This window comes from Strigops habroptila, chromosome 10 (genome assembly GCF_004027225.2).
Source record: "Strigops habroptila isolate Jane chromosome 10, bStrHab1.2.pri, whole genome shotgun sequence".
Classification (NCBI taxonomy): domain Eukaryota; kingdom Metazoa; phylum Chordata; class Aves; order Psittaciformes; family Psittacidae; genus Strigops; species Strigops habroptila.
In genome coordinates, this window is record NC_046359.1 from 9529430 (window position 1) to 9545087 (window position 15658).

The 15658-nt window shown below is 36.1% G+C and overlaps 1 protein-coding gene and 1 long non-coding RNA gene across 19 annotated transcripts in view; both read left to right on the top strand.

Moving 5' to 3' along the window:
* QKI (QKI, KH domain containing RNA binding) overlaps positions 1 to 15658 on the top strand; it is a 151418-nt gene that overhangs the window by 66205 nt on the left and 69555 nt on the right. The window lies entirely within an intron of this gene.
* Positions 9342 to 10638, top strand: LOC115613783. The gene is made up of 3 exons (XR_003993520.1): positions 9342 to 9352; positions 10329 to 10333; positions 10487 to 10638. It is a non-coding gene; the product is annotated as an uncharacterized LOC115613783 (long non-coding RNA).

A 15658-nucleotide genomic window follows, 5' to 3' on the forward strand; every position in this document is an offset into this window, starting at 1 on the left:
TACTCTCAGCTGCTAGCTAGGATAAGCACATTCTCTGCAGTGTTGTTGGTCACCACCATGTGTTCTGACTTATCTAGTCAACATTCTTGTAGGTCTTGGAATTTATGAAACGTCTGTTACAGAATCACTCAGGTTTGGAAGGGACTTCTAGAAGTTCTCTTGTCTAACATCCCTCCTCAAGCATGGTTACCTAGAAGAGGTTGCCTAGGACTGTGTCTAAATGGCTGTTAGGTTTAGTGCCCACAGCCTCCCGCTGCTGTACTTCAGAACCCGGCCTCTCCTATGGGAGTCATCTTGCTATAGATAGCTTGGACAGGTTTACTGTCTGGGGAAGTGTTATGTTTTGGACTGATTCTCCCTGCTATTCCCACTCTCTTTAGTTTTGTTTATTTATTTAGCTGCTCAAAGTTGGTTAGGCAGTGTGAGTTATTGGAGTTTTGTTTTTGAGAAAACAGAGGAGCTGAGACCTTCTCAGTGCGAGTCACCTGTTTTTTTGAGCTTAGTAAGAAGAGCGAAGCTGTCTTCGATAAGGACAAGTTCTGTATGACGGGTCAGCTGGAACTTTGTATGCATGAAAAACTACAAACTGACCCAGTCAGCACTTTAATGCCTGTTACCTCTTCTACGTTGTCTGTTGTCTGATACTTTCAGAGCACAGTGTACTTGACCAATGATGATTTCATGAGGCAATTCTACAGTTAGTGTTGAATATTACATAGTTTAATATGTTTGAAAGATATACTAGTATAATGTATTTGAATAACCAGTAGTATAATATTGGCTATAAAGCCACGTTGAGTACCAAATAATTTTTGTGATAAAACCTATTTTCATGCCATACATTCCTAATCTTTCTGTTGCTCTTTTCTCTGCAGAGGTGATTGGTGTTAGCCAGCAGTTTATGTTTTTCAGAACCATCCGTATTTGCTCTACAGAAAATTCTGCTCTCCTGTGTAAGCCTATGAACAGAAGTAATGAATTAGAAATCTTTGTCACATGGCCATATCGCTCCAACTAGAATTGAGCCTTGAAACTTTGTGACAGACTTCCTTATAAAGAAAGGGAAATCCTCAAATCACATCTGAGGCTCCGGTGGTGATCAGAACATCTCTCTGGGCAGTGGTAGACAAATTCAAAATCAAAACCTTAATTGCTGAGGATATTGTGATTAGAGCCTGGAGGTGCTTGAAGGAGATTATTGGGGAAGGGAAAGGGGTTGCAGGCATTTATCAAAAGCTAATGAATGTGTAACTTTATTAAAACCAAGGCATTTTTCACTTAGTCTGAATGTACCCCTCCTTAGGTAATGAGGAAAACTAGCAATTTTCACACCAATTAAGAATACTGCTTAATTAAAGGGAAGACTGTCCAATGATGGATAAGTAAAATGCTGATATTTGTCATTTCCCTTGTCTTAAATGAGAATACTGCTTAATTAAAGGGAAGACTGTCCAATGATGGATAAGTAAAATGCTGATATTTGTCATTTCCCTTGTCTTAAATGAATTTCATAAACCAGACATTGACATACCTGTAGGGAGTCAGCTCTGTCACTTGGAGAGGTATGCAGCCTTACAGCATCATGCTGCTGGCTTGTGGCAGTCTTGGTCAACTACATTGTTTTTTCTCATTTCTTCTTCCTACATTTAGTCAAGAATCTTCTCCAGAACAGTGTATGAAAAGGGCAACGTTCTTTTTTATTTCATGAGGAAGCATCTTATTGGTTTTTCTTACAATTTTATTGCAGTTGAATTTTTTCTTACAATTGATTATTTCAAAGAGAAAAGCAGGCAGCTACGCAATTCTAAATTTGAAGAACTCAGTGCCTTCATCTGCTGTGGCGGCTTCAAATCTATTGCACTGTGCTCCATGTTAAATCGCTTGAACTGATTTGTGGTTCCTGACCTATAGCTTACTTGTTCCTATATCACTGTTCACCTTGCAAGCAGAAATTACATAAAGTTTCACAAAAGACAAAACTCTTGGTTAGTACCAGTCTTGTCCTTTGGCTGGTGCAGAGCTGTCACAGTAAATAGATAATTCCATTCCTTTGGACTCTCCAGTTTTGTTCCGGTTTATAGTAAGGCTAAAAAGGAATTAAAAAATTATCCTTGGTACCTGTGCAAAGCTTGAGTAAAAGGTTAGAGTGAAAAAATCCACTCTTTTGTGATCAGGGTATTTTACTGCGTTGACACGCCATATAAAATTGAAGTATTATATATTTGTAATATTTTAATACCTTTTAGTCCCTGAAATAACTCAGAGTATACTCATCAGATAGACTTTGATTTCCAATGGAAAGTCTTAAATATTCAGTTTAGCTTATAAATGGAAGTTACTGACATTAAATAATACATACTTTGCAGTACATGTTGTTAGAAGAGCCTTTTATTGCTACCCTAATTATAAGATGCTCAGCTTTTGCGTTTTGTGGAAAGTGCTCTGTGGAAAGTGAAAAAACAATAAAAGCTGTGGTCCTGACACATATCTTGAAATGGAGCATATTTAGCAGATGGTAGCAAATGGTAGAGTTGCTCTGTGTTTCAGATTGAAAGGTTGACCAGCCATTATTCTTGTCTTCTGGGAGTAAATTGCATGGCTCAGGCCTGTTGCTTCTAAAACTGTGCCTCTACACACAAGCATGCTGCTGCTTTTTGACAATTTTGTGTATCTATGTTGAGAAATCATATCCATGGTTTGAAGTAGCAGTTAAAAAAAAATCCAACTAGTTGCAGAGATGGGGTTTTGAGCATTTGTCAGTACTATTATTAGTACAGAGGGGGCGGGGGGCAGAAATCTTTAAGTGATTTGGGACATTAGGCATGTAAATGTGAAAAATCAAGTCCATGTATGTAACATGCAACTAGAAATGACTATATTTCACAAAACAAATCCTCTTCTGATAATGCTCATGGGGTTTCTGGAGGTCAGATGCTTTCTTTTAGAACTATAACGGTCAGAATCCCTTGTCAATAGCCATCCTAAGTGTACTATTTGTTAAAATTAATTGACTTATACTTACTGGAAACCCGCTGGCTGAGGCAGTGTGAAGTGGCAGTTCAGCATGTTGGGTATAATGGATTGTGTTTTTGTTAACTTTAGTTGCACATGAAAGCTGCAACTTGGTTATATTCAGTTGTAATTGCTATCAACTTCAGTGAGTGTACATTAAGTCATTATATGAGCAGGCTGCTCAGTTAAGATTGAGATATTACCTATACAGCATGTTCCTGAATCTACTGCATTCAGGTTATAAATTTTTAACAGAAAATTACTTAAGACATTCAGATGGCAGCATTTAAGATACTACCCTGGGAACAATTAACTTCAGAATCTAGCATTTTTCTACAGTGACATTTCCTCTAAACACAGTTTCTCAGTATGCATGTCTGGATTAAGATGATTTCTCAAACTGATTCATCAAACTTGGGAGGCTTTCTTCATATTTAATTTTTTATCACTGTAGTAATTGACCTTTTATTCTAAAACTAACTTTAAACACAAAAGTCATTCACATGAAGGTACTACTGACCTCACATAGTCAGCATATCACAACTGCCATTTTAATACACAGTGAGGAATGTACCCTATTAAGCTGTATGAAAATTTGTGTGTAGCTTTTGTGTGGTGGAGAAAAATCCTCCAGCTTAGAATCCAAGTCCGTTTAAGAATATACTTGGTATTGATACCACTTTGCTTTCCTAGAGGTTCATTGTAAAACATAGACGTAATGAAAATAATTTTGGTTGCTTGTAAGATAGTAATTTCTTTTTCAGTAGTGAGTACTTCAGAAAATAGGCTTTTCTATTCCAATTTTAAAGCCTTTATTGCATTTGTAGCCACTTATTTTGAATGCAGGAGGAGTTGTAAAGCTGGATTTTATCATTATTATTACTTTTATTAAAGAATTGTCGAAGCATGGCCTTTTCTCCCTTTTCACCCATAAAACAGACGTCTCTTGAGTTGTATCCTTGGTAGTCTGGGAGCAAAGACCATCTGAAAAGATAAGAGGTTATACTATTAGCTAATAGTACAAAAAGGAAAAGTCATCACAAAAAAATAATAAAATTCCTCTTTACAAGTTTCTTAGGTAATTACATAATTAAGTGCTAAGGGCTGACAAGTACAAACTATACTTTGGGAAATTCAAAAGGCAGCAATGTTGAAGGTAATGGATGTTATTTCTTGAATTACCCTGACTGAAGGCTGACTCTTTTAAGCCTGTTCATGGGGGTTTTGTAGTCCAGAGTCCCTAGAGTATGTTTGAAATCTAACCTGCCTACATCTTTTCTCTAAGTAAAAAATGTTCAGTTCACATTGTATTGAAGAATACAGTGTAGATACAATTACCTCAGTTATGTACGGGAATGTGGATTTTACAAAAGAGAATATTTTCCTTAAGTTTTATATATGATTTGACAAATGCTTCTCAGTTGAAGTAATTTATTGTAAAATTCTTTTCACTTAACAGTCTGAGGGATGCTTTTACTTTCAAAAGCAGAATGATTTTATTTTGAAGGACAGAAACATTTAGAGCCTTAAGAATTATTGGGAAATATCAGAAAATATTACTGATACTTTCTGATATCATGGTATCTGATGCATAGCATTTTTTAGATAAGTTGATTTCATAGATATCTTTGCTTTTTATTGGCTACATACTGGATATATTTCTTTATGTGCTCAGTACAGAGTTGCAGCTTTAAGCAGATTTTAACAGTAATGACACGTTTTTCTATGTAATGCAAAAAGTAGTGAAAGCCTTTGACTATGGTTAACTTTGGTATCGATACTTGATTATATGTCATTTTGTTCTGATAGCACTTAAACTGGTAAATAGTTAACTGGTTATTGAACTAATTAGGTATGGACATAACAGACTTAATGTTATTCAAGAAGTATTTTGTTAAAGACATTGATGGCTGTAGACTGGAGGAGTATAATCAAAGCCACGCTAGTAGAAACCAAGTTGTATAATACTTTACTTTCATTTGATGTTTTTTGTTGATTCCCTGTGAGCAAAAAAACCCACAACTTGTGATCAAGAGGAAAGAGAACCTAGATTATGTTCAAATCGGAAAAAAGTAGCACAAAGTGTAGTGCAAAAGATATATATTAAGGGAATCTTGAATCATTGCCTGAACATCTGTGTATAAACAAGTCTCTGTTTTATAAATTAAAATTCTGTGTCTATTGAACAGTAATTGACTCATCTTAATCTCTACCACGGTAGAAACTGTCTTTCTGCAAAATTACTCCTAAGCTTTCGTTAGGTGGGAAGTACAGAGAGTGTTAATTGTGTTATGAAAAAAAGTCGATTAGGCTGCAGCTCACAGCTGTTTGTATCTGGCATATGAATAGAAGTTTTGAAAGGCTTGGGGGACAATTCATACTGAGGTGTTTTGAAGTATTGACAAAATTGTCTGCAAAGATATGTCTGCATTTTACTTCATCTGGCAAAGTAGTGAAAGAAGAGAATAGTTTAAATAATGAAAATCTACTGTAACCTGAAAGTTTTTCCATACTTACTCAGCAGAAAAAGTTGAGAGAGAAGTTACTGAACTAGGTGAGACTTTGTTTTAGCAGAGTATGGGCATTCTTATGGTATAGTCGTGTGATTTCCTAAAACTTTATTCTTCTCTTGCAGGTGTAAGTGTTGAGCATTATCTAATACTACTAAAATGAGGGAGTTGATTCTTGTGAGATTCCAAAAATTCAGTGATATTTCCCTATCTTTATGATGTGCTCTGAAGGACAACTAGTGGTTTTGCAGCCTTTACCTCCATTTTCATTTATCAGCACCACTAAAGTATTTCCAGATTTTTCTAGGCTAAAAACATTTTGGGCTGCCTGTTGCTGGATGATTTCGTGTTTGAAATAAGGCTGGTTTTTTTAGCACTTTCCTAAGAATGAATGTTGTGATATTATAAGCTTGCTTACGGGAGGTAATTTGTTCAGGGTTGTGTTTGAGTGTGTTTGCTGAGCATCATGAAACTGTGCTTATCTTGTGTGGGAAGGGCTGTACTTGGTTTGAGGCTCACAGGAATTTCCCTGGAGTGCCTGAACATCGAGTCTGCTTAAATGTGGGAATGGAGGCAGACCCTGTTGGCTCAGGGAGGAAAGCAGCATGTCTGTGTGTTTCCTGAGTAGGTGTCAGTTATTGGCAGCTCTTGGTTCTCCATATCTGGGGGGGCTGCTGGCAGGCAGAGTACAGGTTGGTTTTTATCATCCTGGATATAGCTCCTTAGGGTCAGATTTAGCAATTTGATTGAGACTGATAAGAAGCTGTTTTACATGGAGCAGAAGAGTAAGCACAAAAGAAGATACCACTGTTGCTGAAACTAAATACTTAAATTACTCATTGAACATTTAGAAGATAGAGATATTTAACTTTCTGCTACTTTATTGTTTTCCAGATAGAGACAAGTAATCTGTAGTGTTTCATTGAGGCAAGATACTGAATTCTTTTTCAACTTGGAAAAGTCAACTGTACGATAACAATCACAAATCTTAATTCCTAAGATGTTTGAGCCATTTGACATTTAAACTTGATTTTAGATGGTGACAATTTTCCACTTTTCTCAGATCTGCTGACTGCATTAGCCTTTGTCTTGCCTAGACTGGGACTAAAACATGTTACTAATCACAGTTATTTACCTTGTTGCTAGGTATGGCCTACAGTACAGTATATTAAAAATATGAATGAAATCCAAGTAGCTCTGTAGCTGTTAATGGGTATGCAGTGGGGACAGTATCCTTACTTTTCAGTTCATCCTCTTTCAGATGGAGAGGGATTTTTTGACAAGCAGTTGCACATTTTTATAAGCCTTTTCTGAGAATAATCAGCAGTTTCTGTCTGCTAATTATTCACATTTTTCACATCTTTTTGGGCAGTAAATGGGGAATGTTTTGATGCATGTAGAACTCACTGAAGTGCATGCACACAGTGAATATATCTTTAAAAGAAAAAGCCCTTGTAAACTCATAATGACTCAGTTTTAAGTATGTTTCGAGTACTTGCATGAATGGATGAAAACTTATTCAAATGATTGTTAAGGCCAGGTACAGAAATCTATTTTTCTGTTAAAGAAAATTTGCTACTCTTACCAGTAGTACAGTGCTTAACTGATCAATGACCTGCTTGGAGACTGCTTTACTTAAGTTACACTAACTGTCAGACTGTATTATCTGATTTGATTATTAAATGCCACACATACAACATACAGTATTCATGCTTGCCTGACAGATTTGTTAATGTAATTAGTGAATATAGTTTGGATCATAATTCAGAACTATATTCCTACAAGGCAACCAAAATCTTGTCCTCTAACCTTAACAGACTGAAATGAAGAAGACATTAGGCTGGTTTTGGGTGTTGAGAGTAACATCGCAGAACAGTGACTTCAGGTGGTAGCTCATGCATGCCTGACAATGGAATAACTGGCAGCTGAAGTAACGGATGGATTCTGGCTGTAGAAAACCAATGGAAATATCAAATTCTTGGTTGCTTTCATGAGAAGATGTTACAGAATTATGTAAAATATTTGGTGAGAACAGGTGGAGGCAGTACAGGGAGGAGGTGTCTAGGTGGTACAAAAAGATGAATTTGCCACAGAGTTGCTGGGCATGCAGCTTCTTGTCTGAAGAACTAGTATTTCTGGGGAATTACCTTGCACACAGTAGTGTAGAGAACAATACAAAATAATTTACAGAGCAGTTAATTTTCATAGCCAGAGCTACAGGAGTTGGTTTTTTTTATTCTCAAGTCTTTGCAGGATTGTGAAAATTGCTCCTTTCCTCCATCCTAGGTCAACTTTTTTTTTCCCTTTCATGAACTTCTCGCTTGTTTCATATTAATTTTCCTTGCTTTGACGTATGGTTCCTCTTAATTCTCTAGGGAGGTCTTCTCTGGCTTCTTTTTCCATCTTGGTCCTTGCTGACCTCCTTCTGAATGGTCATGCGCTTTGTAAACCATTACAATAGAAGGAGGGTTAAATTCCATGGTGCTTCTTTTATCCTGTGAAAATATGATGAGATGCCATCATATGTCAGATGAAATTGACTTTCGGTTTTTAGCAGCACTTTGTATATTTGCATGAAGGTAGTGAATGATCTCAACTCTGGAGTTAAAATGATGTTGCAAATGGGGGACTTGAGTAATTCAGGCAAGGAAGATAACATGAGGCATAAGAAAATAAATGACAGGCTTCTTGAGCTACTAATTAATTAACAGTTAAAATCATTTGACATGCAGAAGACCGTCTGAAAGGGAAGAAAAAATCCAACAGCAAAAATGTCATAAAAAATATTTTCTGAAAGTCAGGGTGATTGGTGAATTCGCGCTATTTACTTGCCTTGAAATAAATGGAACATAAACTCTGAATGTAGTAGCTTTGGAAGAGATGTGGAGAGTAGATAACAACACTGCTCTCAGACTTGGCTAGAGGTTTCTGTAGGTGATTTGTAGATGCGACATGAAGAATGAATAAGAAGGTTAAGATTTATTGGTATCTGCACTACAGTTCTTGAAATCCATTTTTATTCCTGACCGAAGTAAAATAGGCAATGTAATTATGAACTTAACTGTCCTGGCTTTTATGCATCATTTTGCAAGTATGATAGTGGTGTTTTTCCATGCACAGATGGAAGGAATTTTTCTTCAAAAGCAAAGAGCAGCCTGCTAATTGAACGCCTTTATCTGGCATGTGGCCAGCAAGCGCATATAATCTGAATGTGTGGGTATAATACTTACTATGTTAATTATGATAATAATGTCTTCTGTGGTTAGTATGTCTGGTGCAGATGTTACGTACTCCAAATCTTTCCCTACTATTCTGACTGACTGGACACATATCTCATGCTATGGATCTTGTTTGAATCATAGGGACATGTTTTAGTGGTTGATTTGGCACTGTTAGGTTAACAGTTGGATTTGATGATCTTAAAAGTCTTTTCCAACCTGAAGGATTCTGTGATTCTGTGTGTTGTGGCTCCCATGTTTCTCCATTTCAAAATGCTGGTTCCTTTTCTATTCAAGCAATCATTAAACTCTGGATGACAGACCTGACTTTTTGAGCCTAGATAAACAGTTTGGGTTTTTTGGTGGGGTTACCCTCCACCCCCTCACCCTACCCCACTTAGTGAGTGTGATCATGTACCTTAATTTATTGGTCCTTAGTGTTTCTGCTGTGGTGGTACTTGGAAATGTAAGGAAAGAAGTGCTGACAGCACCTGGTCTGTTCTGTGAGAAAGCTGCTGTTATAGCACGTTTGTCTTGCATAAGGAAGCAGCAGGTTTTTGAAAGATGGGACCCCTTGCATATTAATAGCAGCTATATCACTACTTGTGTACAGTTTGGAGTATTTTTAGAAATGGCTATCTGGAATGTTAAGTCCTGCAGATGTATAGAAACGATTAATGCTTCCCTACCAATCAGACATTGCTAAAGGATTGGAATGCCAAACCACATTTAGCCAACTGTCTGAATCACCTGAAGTCCCTGACTGATTTAATTGATCCACTCGATGGAATTATTTGGGAGCCACTTAAGATGCAGTATCATTGATTTCAAGTGCCCAATGTATTTACAACCATATGTATTCAAGGGAATTTACTTTTTAAGTTGCTTGGGGTCTTGGGGGTATTTTGTTTTAACTAGCCTGCTGACCTGACAAAACATACTGTACTACATAATTTGGAGATCTAAAAGCTCGTAGCTGACAAATTTAAGATTTAGAATGAATTTTTATAGAGAAAAGCATAGGTTGTTTTGTATTCATTATATATTGTATTCAGGCTCCATCTAGCGCGTAAATGAGCTGCAGTGACCAGGTAGTCTTTGAGGTGGCTTTGAAACAATCATTTATGTTTCAAGTTGACAACACTGGAATTGAATGTTCGCTTAAATTTTGACTGACAAAAGGACCTAGATCTTAAATCTGCTAACTCACACTGACTCACAACAGCATTAATCAGAGAAGGTCTTACGATAAGCTGTGTTACAAGCCAAAACAAGTGATAAATTTTGTCATTTATTAATGCAGTTTGAAATACTGAAACTAATCTGGAAATTACACAGTATGTGGTGAGGAGACAAGGGTATTGCAGATGCCAAATTTTTTTCTTTTTCTTTTTTTCAGCCTGATTAATAGAATTTTTCAGTATCCAGTGTTTTAAATAAGTGAAATTTAGCTTGAAGTGCATCTTTTTGTAATAGTTAATTTGGTAGTGTAATTAATCTTCCCTTAAAAAAACCCCAACACTTTAGCATTTCTAAGAAAAATCAGAAACTTTGAATTTACCATGTTTTCTATATACACCTGAAGAAGCAAATGTTTTGAAGAGGAAAGACACATTTCCTATTGATTCAGTTCTCTTAAGGAGGTCTGATTTTATTTGGTCACTACAGGTTTCAGATCTACTATTTACATTCTAATCAAATGTGTTTCATGACTTATAGGAGAATAACCGACCAGCTAGAATAAAGTATAACAGTGTAAAATTAATCATATTTGGCCTATTACTTCTGTTGCTATTAAACCCACTTTAAATTGGCTGGTTTTGCAAGTTGTGGTATTAAGTATAGTAAATCTGACTGGATAATGCTGTACTACCAATCTTGCCAGATGTAGAAACTGGCAAGAACCTGGCGTTTTGAGTATACATTTCAGATCCTGGCCTTTCACAGTAGGAGATGCAGATTTTCCCAGTGTACTTCTTGAAGAAGCATGTAATAGATGGGAGAGTGTTTGCAGGGGCACCACTGGCAGGGGGAATGTTCAGGTTCCCCTGTCAGCAGTATCATTCTTTAAGTCAGACTGTAGTGGGTAGGAGTTCAAATACTCGGGTTACATTTGCTGCTTAAACAGTTGTTTATAATGACCCTTAAGGAAGTAGCAACAGAAGGGATATAAACGTTGCATGGGCGACAAAAGCAAGCTGACAGGCAAGAAGTTTTCCCTTAGTGGCTGGTTAAATAAGGTTTCTTTATTACAAAAGGAGGGAAAGATAAAATAAAGTTGAATATTCAAGGGAAAAAAATGAAGCAAATTTGAAGACCCTCAAAATGTCAAATAATTTGTCACACACATTCATCTGTTAGCTCATAAATGTCAGTTCTTGTAAAAAGCCTTTGCAGTTTTTCCTTGGATCTGAGTTTCCAAAACATTTCAGGGCCTACAATTGGGTTTCAGAGTTAACCTGATTTTTTTCAGGTTTTTAAACAGACCTCTGCATCAGGCATCTCGTGTAATTTTTTTGCTGCTCTCCTGACTTTGAAAAAAGACCTGTGCCTCCTGCAAGAAACATCTCGAAGGGTGGTTGGCAATCATGGAATCAACTAGGAAAGCATTTTATTTACTTTAGTTACCTGGCTTGAAAGCCAAGCCTTAGGAAAGAACTGTTTCAGCTTCTGTTGTTAGTGCCGTTTCCCCATAGCTGAGTCACTGAAAACACAGGCCTCTTTGAGGGATCTTTTTTCCCTTCCTGATAGCTTGGAGGTGATTTTGTGATCATTTAGAGAAACAACCAGCCAACCCCTGCCCCCCTCCCATTTTGTTCTCGCTGCTTTAGAGTTTTGCAAGAGCAAGCTTTCAAATGGTCAATGACATACCATGGTTGTGGGTAACAATATTTTGTATTGTTACTATGTAATTTTATAGTAGTTCTGCTTTTTGGGGCTCTTCTGAGCTGCCACCAAACATCCTTTCCCAGCATTTTAACCTGTGATCAGTGGATCTCTGAAGCTGTGAGCTGCTTCTAGATGCCCTATGAAATGGGTCACAAAGAACCTAGCTTATATATGTGATCTAGGTGCATGAAATTGTGAGTCTGCGCTTGTAGAACGTATCTGTGGGCCCTCAAAAAGAAGGGGTGTGCGTGTCAAAAAGCTATTTTTGCAAAAATTATACAAACATATAGTGACTTACTTTATATGAATGTATTTTTAGTATACAGCGAAAAAATATTCAATAATTCTGCACTTTTTTGCTGTGAATTTTATTTCCAAAACAGTATCATTAAATATTTAAGCTAACGGGTTTTTGTTAATTTGAAGATGCAGTGAGCTTAGGTGTTGATAATAACAGTAGTGGCAAAAGTGCCTGAAGAATATGATATCTAATTCCAACTTAGTTAACCACTATCATGTATATATTAAATTAATTGTAAGATCATTTTCATTCCCTGATGAACTGTGTTCTGAGTGATGTGCACTTCCATATTTGCTTCTAAAACCCTGATAAATGCGATCTGTTGGAATGTTTTCAAGACAATAGCTATTTAATGAATAGCTTATGTGTACAGGAGAAAAGAATAAGCTTGATTGCTTACAATCTGACATTTGAAAAAGCATTTTTTTAGATCTCTTGTATTTGCATATCTAATTGCTATGTAATCAAAACTAAGTGAACTGTAGCTACTTGAAACCAAAAAATGAAAGGCAATCATCTTTACAGGGGGAAATATCCCACTCATATGCAAGCCTGTCTGAATATTAGAATTATATTCTTCTTGTGTTTAATTATAGGTGTCTGGCTGAGCAGTAAATTTATGCCTGTGTATTAAAGGAGTGAATGTGACCCTGAAACATCAGCTTTCCTTTGTTGAAGCAAAGCATTGGCATTGAGAGAACTTAACAGTGTTGTGTATTTTGGTGATAAGGAATTGTGCCAGAATAGCTGTTAATTACCTGCTTTGTTTGATATGGAAAGTAGTGGTTCCGCAGTTTTCTTCCCACCAGTGACAGTACTCAATTAAAACTTGTATTAAACAGTGATAATGCCCTCGTTTATCGGGTGGGGAAGATGTGAGGTGAAGAAAATTAGCAGGATTTTTTCAGCTGTTTGGAGGCAGCTTTGTTTTGGTTTTCTTTTTTTTTTTTTGTGAACCTAGTGACAGTAAAGAAAAACGAGTTTTGTCTTTTTGGCGTGGTGGGTTTTGGTGCAGGTGGGGTTTTTTTTAATTATTATTTTTAATTATTTGACTCTTAAAACTTGCACTTTACTAAGAGTGGCTACGGTAAAAGTTAAACCCTCCTTACCTTTAATGTGGAAGTTATACAGTAGGAAGATGCTTGCCCTGTGCTGTTCCATGTAATTTCTCTGTGTGAAGCATCTGATGTCATGGATCCTTATTTTGCTGGTTATCGAAATCTATTGCACTGCTTGCATGTCAGAAAAGAAGGGGTTTTAAAACTCAAATATATTGCCCGAGCTTTTCTATTCCAAGTGCTAGAAGTATGTTCTCTACCGTAGTTGGCTTTCTCAGCTTCTGATGTCTGTTATGTTATAAAAAAATGTCCTCAGATCTGATTTTGCAATCAGCTTAATATTTTCCTCTTAGATTTCTTCAGCATATGACAAAAACTGAATGCAGGATTTTTGGTGGAAACCCTTCTGAGAGAAGTCTGAGAGAGGATTCTCTAAGCAGCAGCTGTTTTCTGCATATTTAAACAGAAATAACAAGGAGAAAATAAGGCAAGGAAGTTAATGTAGAAGAAAGACTTGATAATCTGTGTGGATCTTTGTTTCTTCAGGTAGCAACACTGAAGAATATTCTAAAATTGAAAATGTACAAAATACATCAGTAGACCATAAGAAAGGGAAGAAAGAACTGCTACCATGACGCTTAAATGCAATTTGTATCATTAATCCAAAGAAATTAAGAAATGGCTTGGCTGCTTTACTAAGAAGTTTTGAATGTCTGTGTTCAACAAGCTTGAGCAGCTTTATTCTGGGGTGAAAGCTCAATGTTTGATGCTAGACTAATTTGGCCAAAAATGTGAAACAGTAAGTGAAAAGGAGTAATTACTGTAACAGCTTTAAAGTGCATACACACAATTCTTCTGAAGATCTCTGTGGATATGGCAATGCATGGTAGTTCAAGTAGAACTTCAGAGCTTCAACTGTTAGGTGAACAGAAGTCACATGCAGAAAGTAAGACTGGCTGCCTGCAATAATTAGGCACAGTTAATAAAGTATGTTCAGAAGGCATATTGTACATATTGAATAGTAATGACTAGTCTTAGATGTAACCTTAGAATTAGACAAAGAAAACCCAAAATCATTGCAGATAAAACGCTACATTAAAAGGTTTTGTAAGGTGTGGAAAACTCAAAAGTTGTTCTTGTTTTGTTGAAACCCTCAACAGTGTGTCATTGTTAAAGAGCAGAAAGCTAGCTTTTATTTGGTAGTGGAACTCTGTAATCTTACAGGATGCAAGCAAACTGCAGTGAAAAGTCAGGTTAAAAAAAAGTTTTAATTACATGAATTTATCATGGCTTACAGAAAGAAAACTGCGGAAAGTCTTGGTTAGATGAGCTCTCATAAATGGCATGCTTTTGAAGTACTCTTCTTTTGAAGCAAAAGTTTTTCTGTGCATATTAAGTGATAAGTTTCATGAAATTAATTGCATATCATTAGCAATGAATTGTCACATGACTATTGATTACAATTTCTTTAGATAATTCATAAATCGGTAAATGGAAATTTGTTCTTACCACACAGTTCCTCTTTCATATAAAGTAAACAGTGATAAGCATTAAATACAATTAAATAAAATCTGATTTTATGATCTAGCATTTTGAAGTGGAACAATCTCTGTCCATTTTTAAACTGGTTTTTCCAATTACAAAAAAAAAAGGGAATTTGAGATGCATCTAGATTAGTACAATTATTTCATGACATTGCAGTGCTGCTGCGATACAGTATTAGCATAACTGTTATAACTCATCCATGTAGGATTAGGTTCTGCAGTGATTGGATAGCTTCCTAGGATCAGACATGCTCATTGAATAGTCATTTCTCTATATAGGTGAGTGTTGCAACCCATGCTGTCCAGTAACAGTTTTTCTAGTATTGAAGCTAGTTTGTTGAGGCTTCCTTAAACTTACATTAATTTAATATGAAATCCCAACTTCAGATAAAGTTGAGGACTTATTATTCCAGAGCAAATAGTCCTAAATGGACATATTTATACTTTTTGTTCTCTGAAAACAAAGATAATAAGCCTGTCAGATTTTTCGGTTTAAATTAAATTGTTCTGATTACATTTCATTGACTTTGGTCACTTGAAAATAATTTACTAATGTTTGAGCATTTTCTTTATTAGGCATTTCAGTTAGATTTTTGAGGAACTATTTAATGTGAACTATTTAATATAAAATTATTTAATTTAATTTAACTATTTAATTTTTTTAGGGAAATTTGCTATTTCTGTATAAAAAAATTATAAATAATGTTGTGATATTCAGTTTTGAATAAATACTAATCTTCTGTTTTGTCACAATCTCTACATGCAGTTCTTTTTGTTGAGAGTAGAATTTCTGTGTTGAAATGACTTGCAGTATTAAGTGTGGAAAAATTAAGGAACTTTTTCTCCTTTAGCAATTGCCTTTCCTAGACCCATTATGCATGAGCAGGCTTTCCCTTTAAGTTCTTTACTCTTCTTTTAGGACTTGTAGTCACTCCTGGGCAGAATTTCAGTATATCCGATTGTGCCCTCAGGTGAGGTTCCTAAGTCTAAGACTGAATGGAAATTCCTTATTCCAGCCTTTCTCTTTTTTCCGTCCCATTTGAAAAACACCAGCTGGAATGAACAAACAGGTAATTTCTGCGCTCACTCCATCAACAATTTTTCCTGAATTTCATTTTCAAGTTGG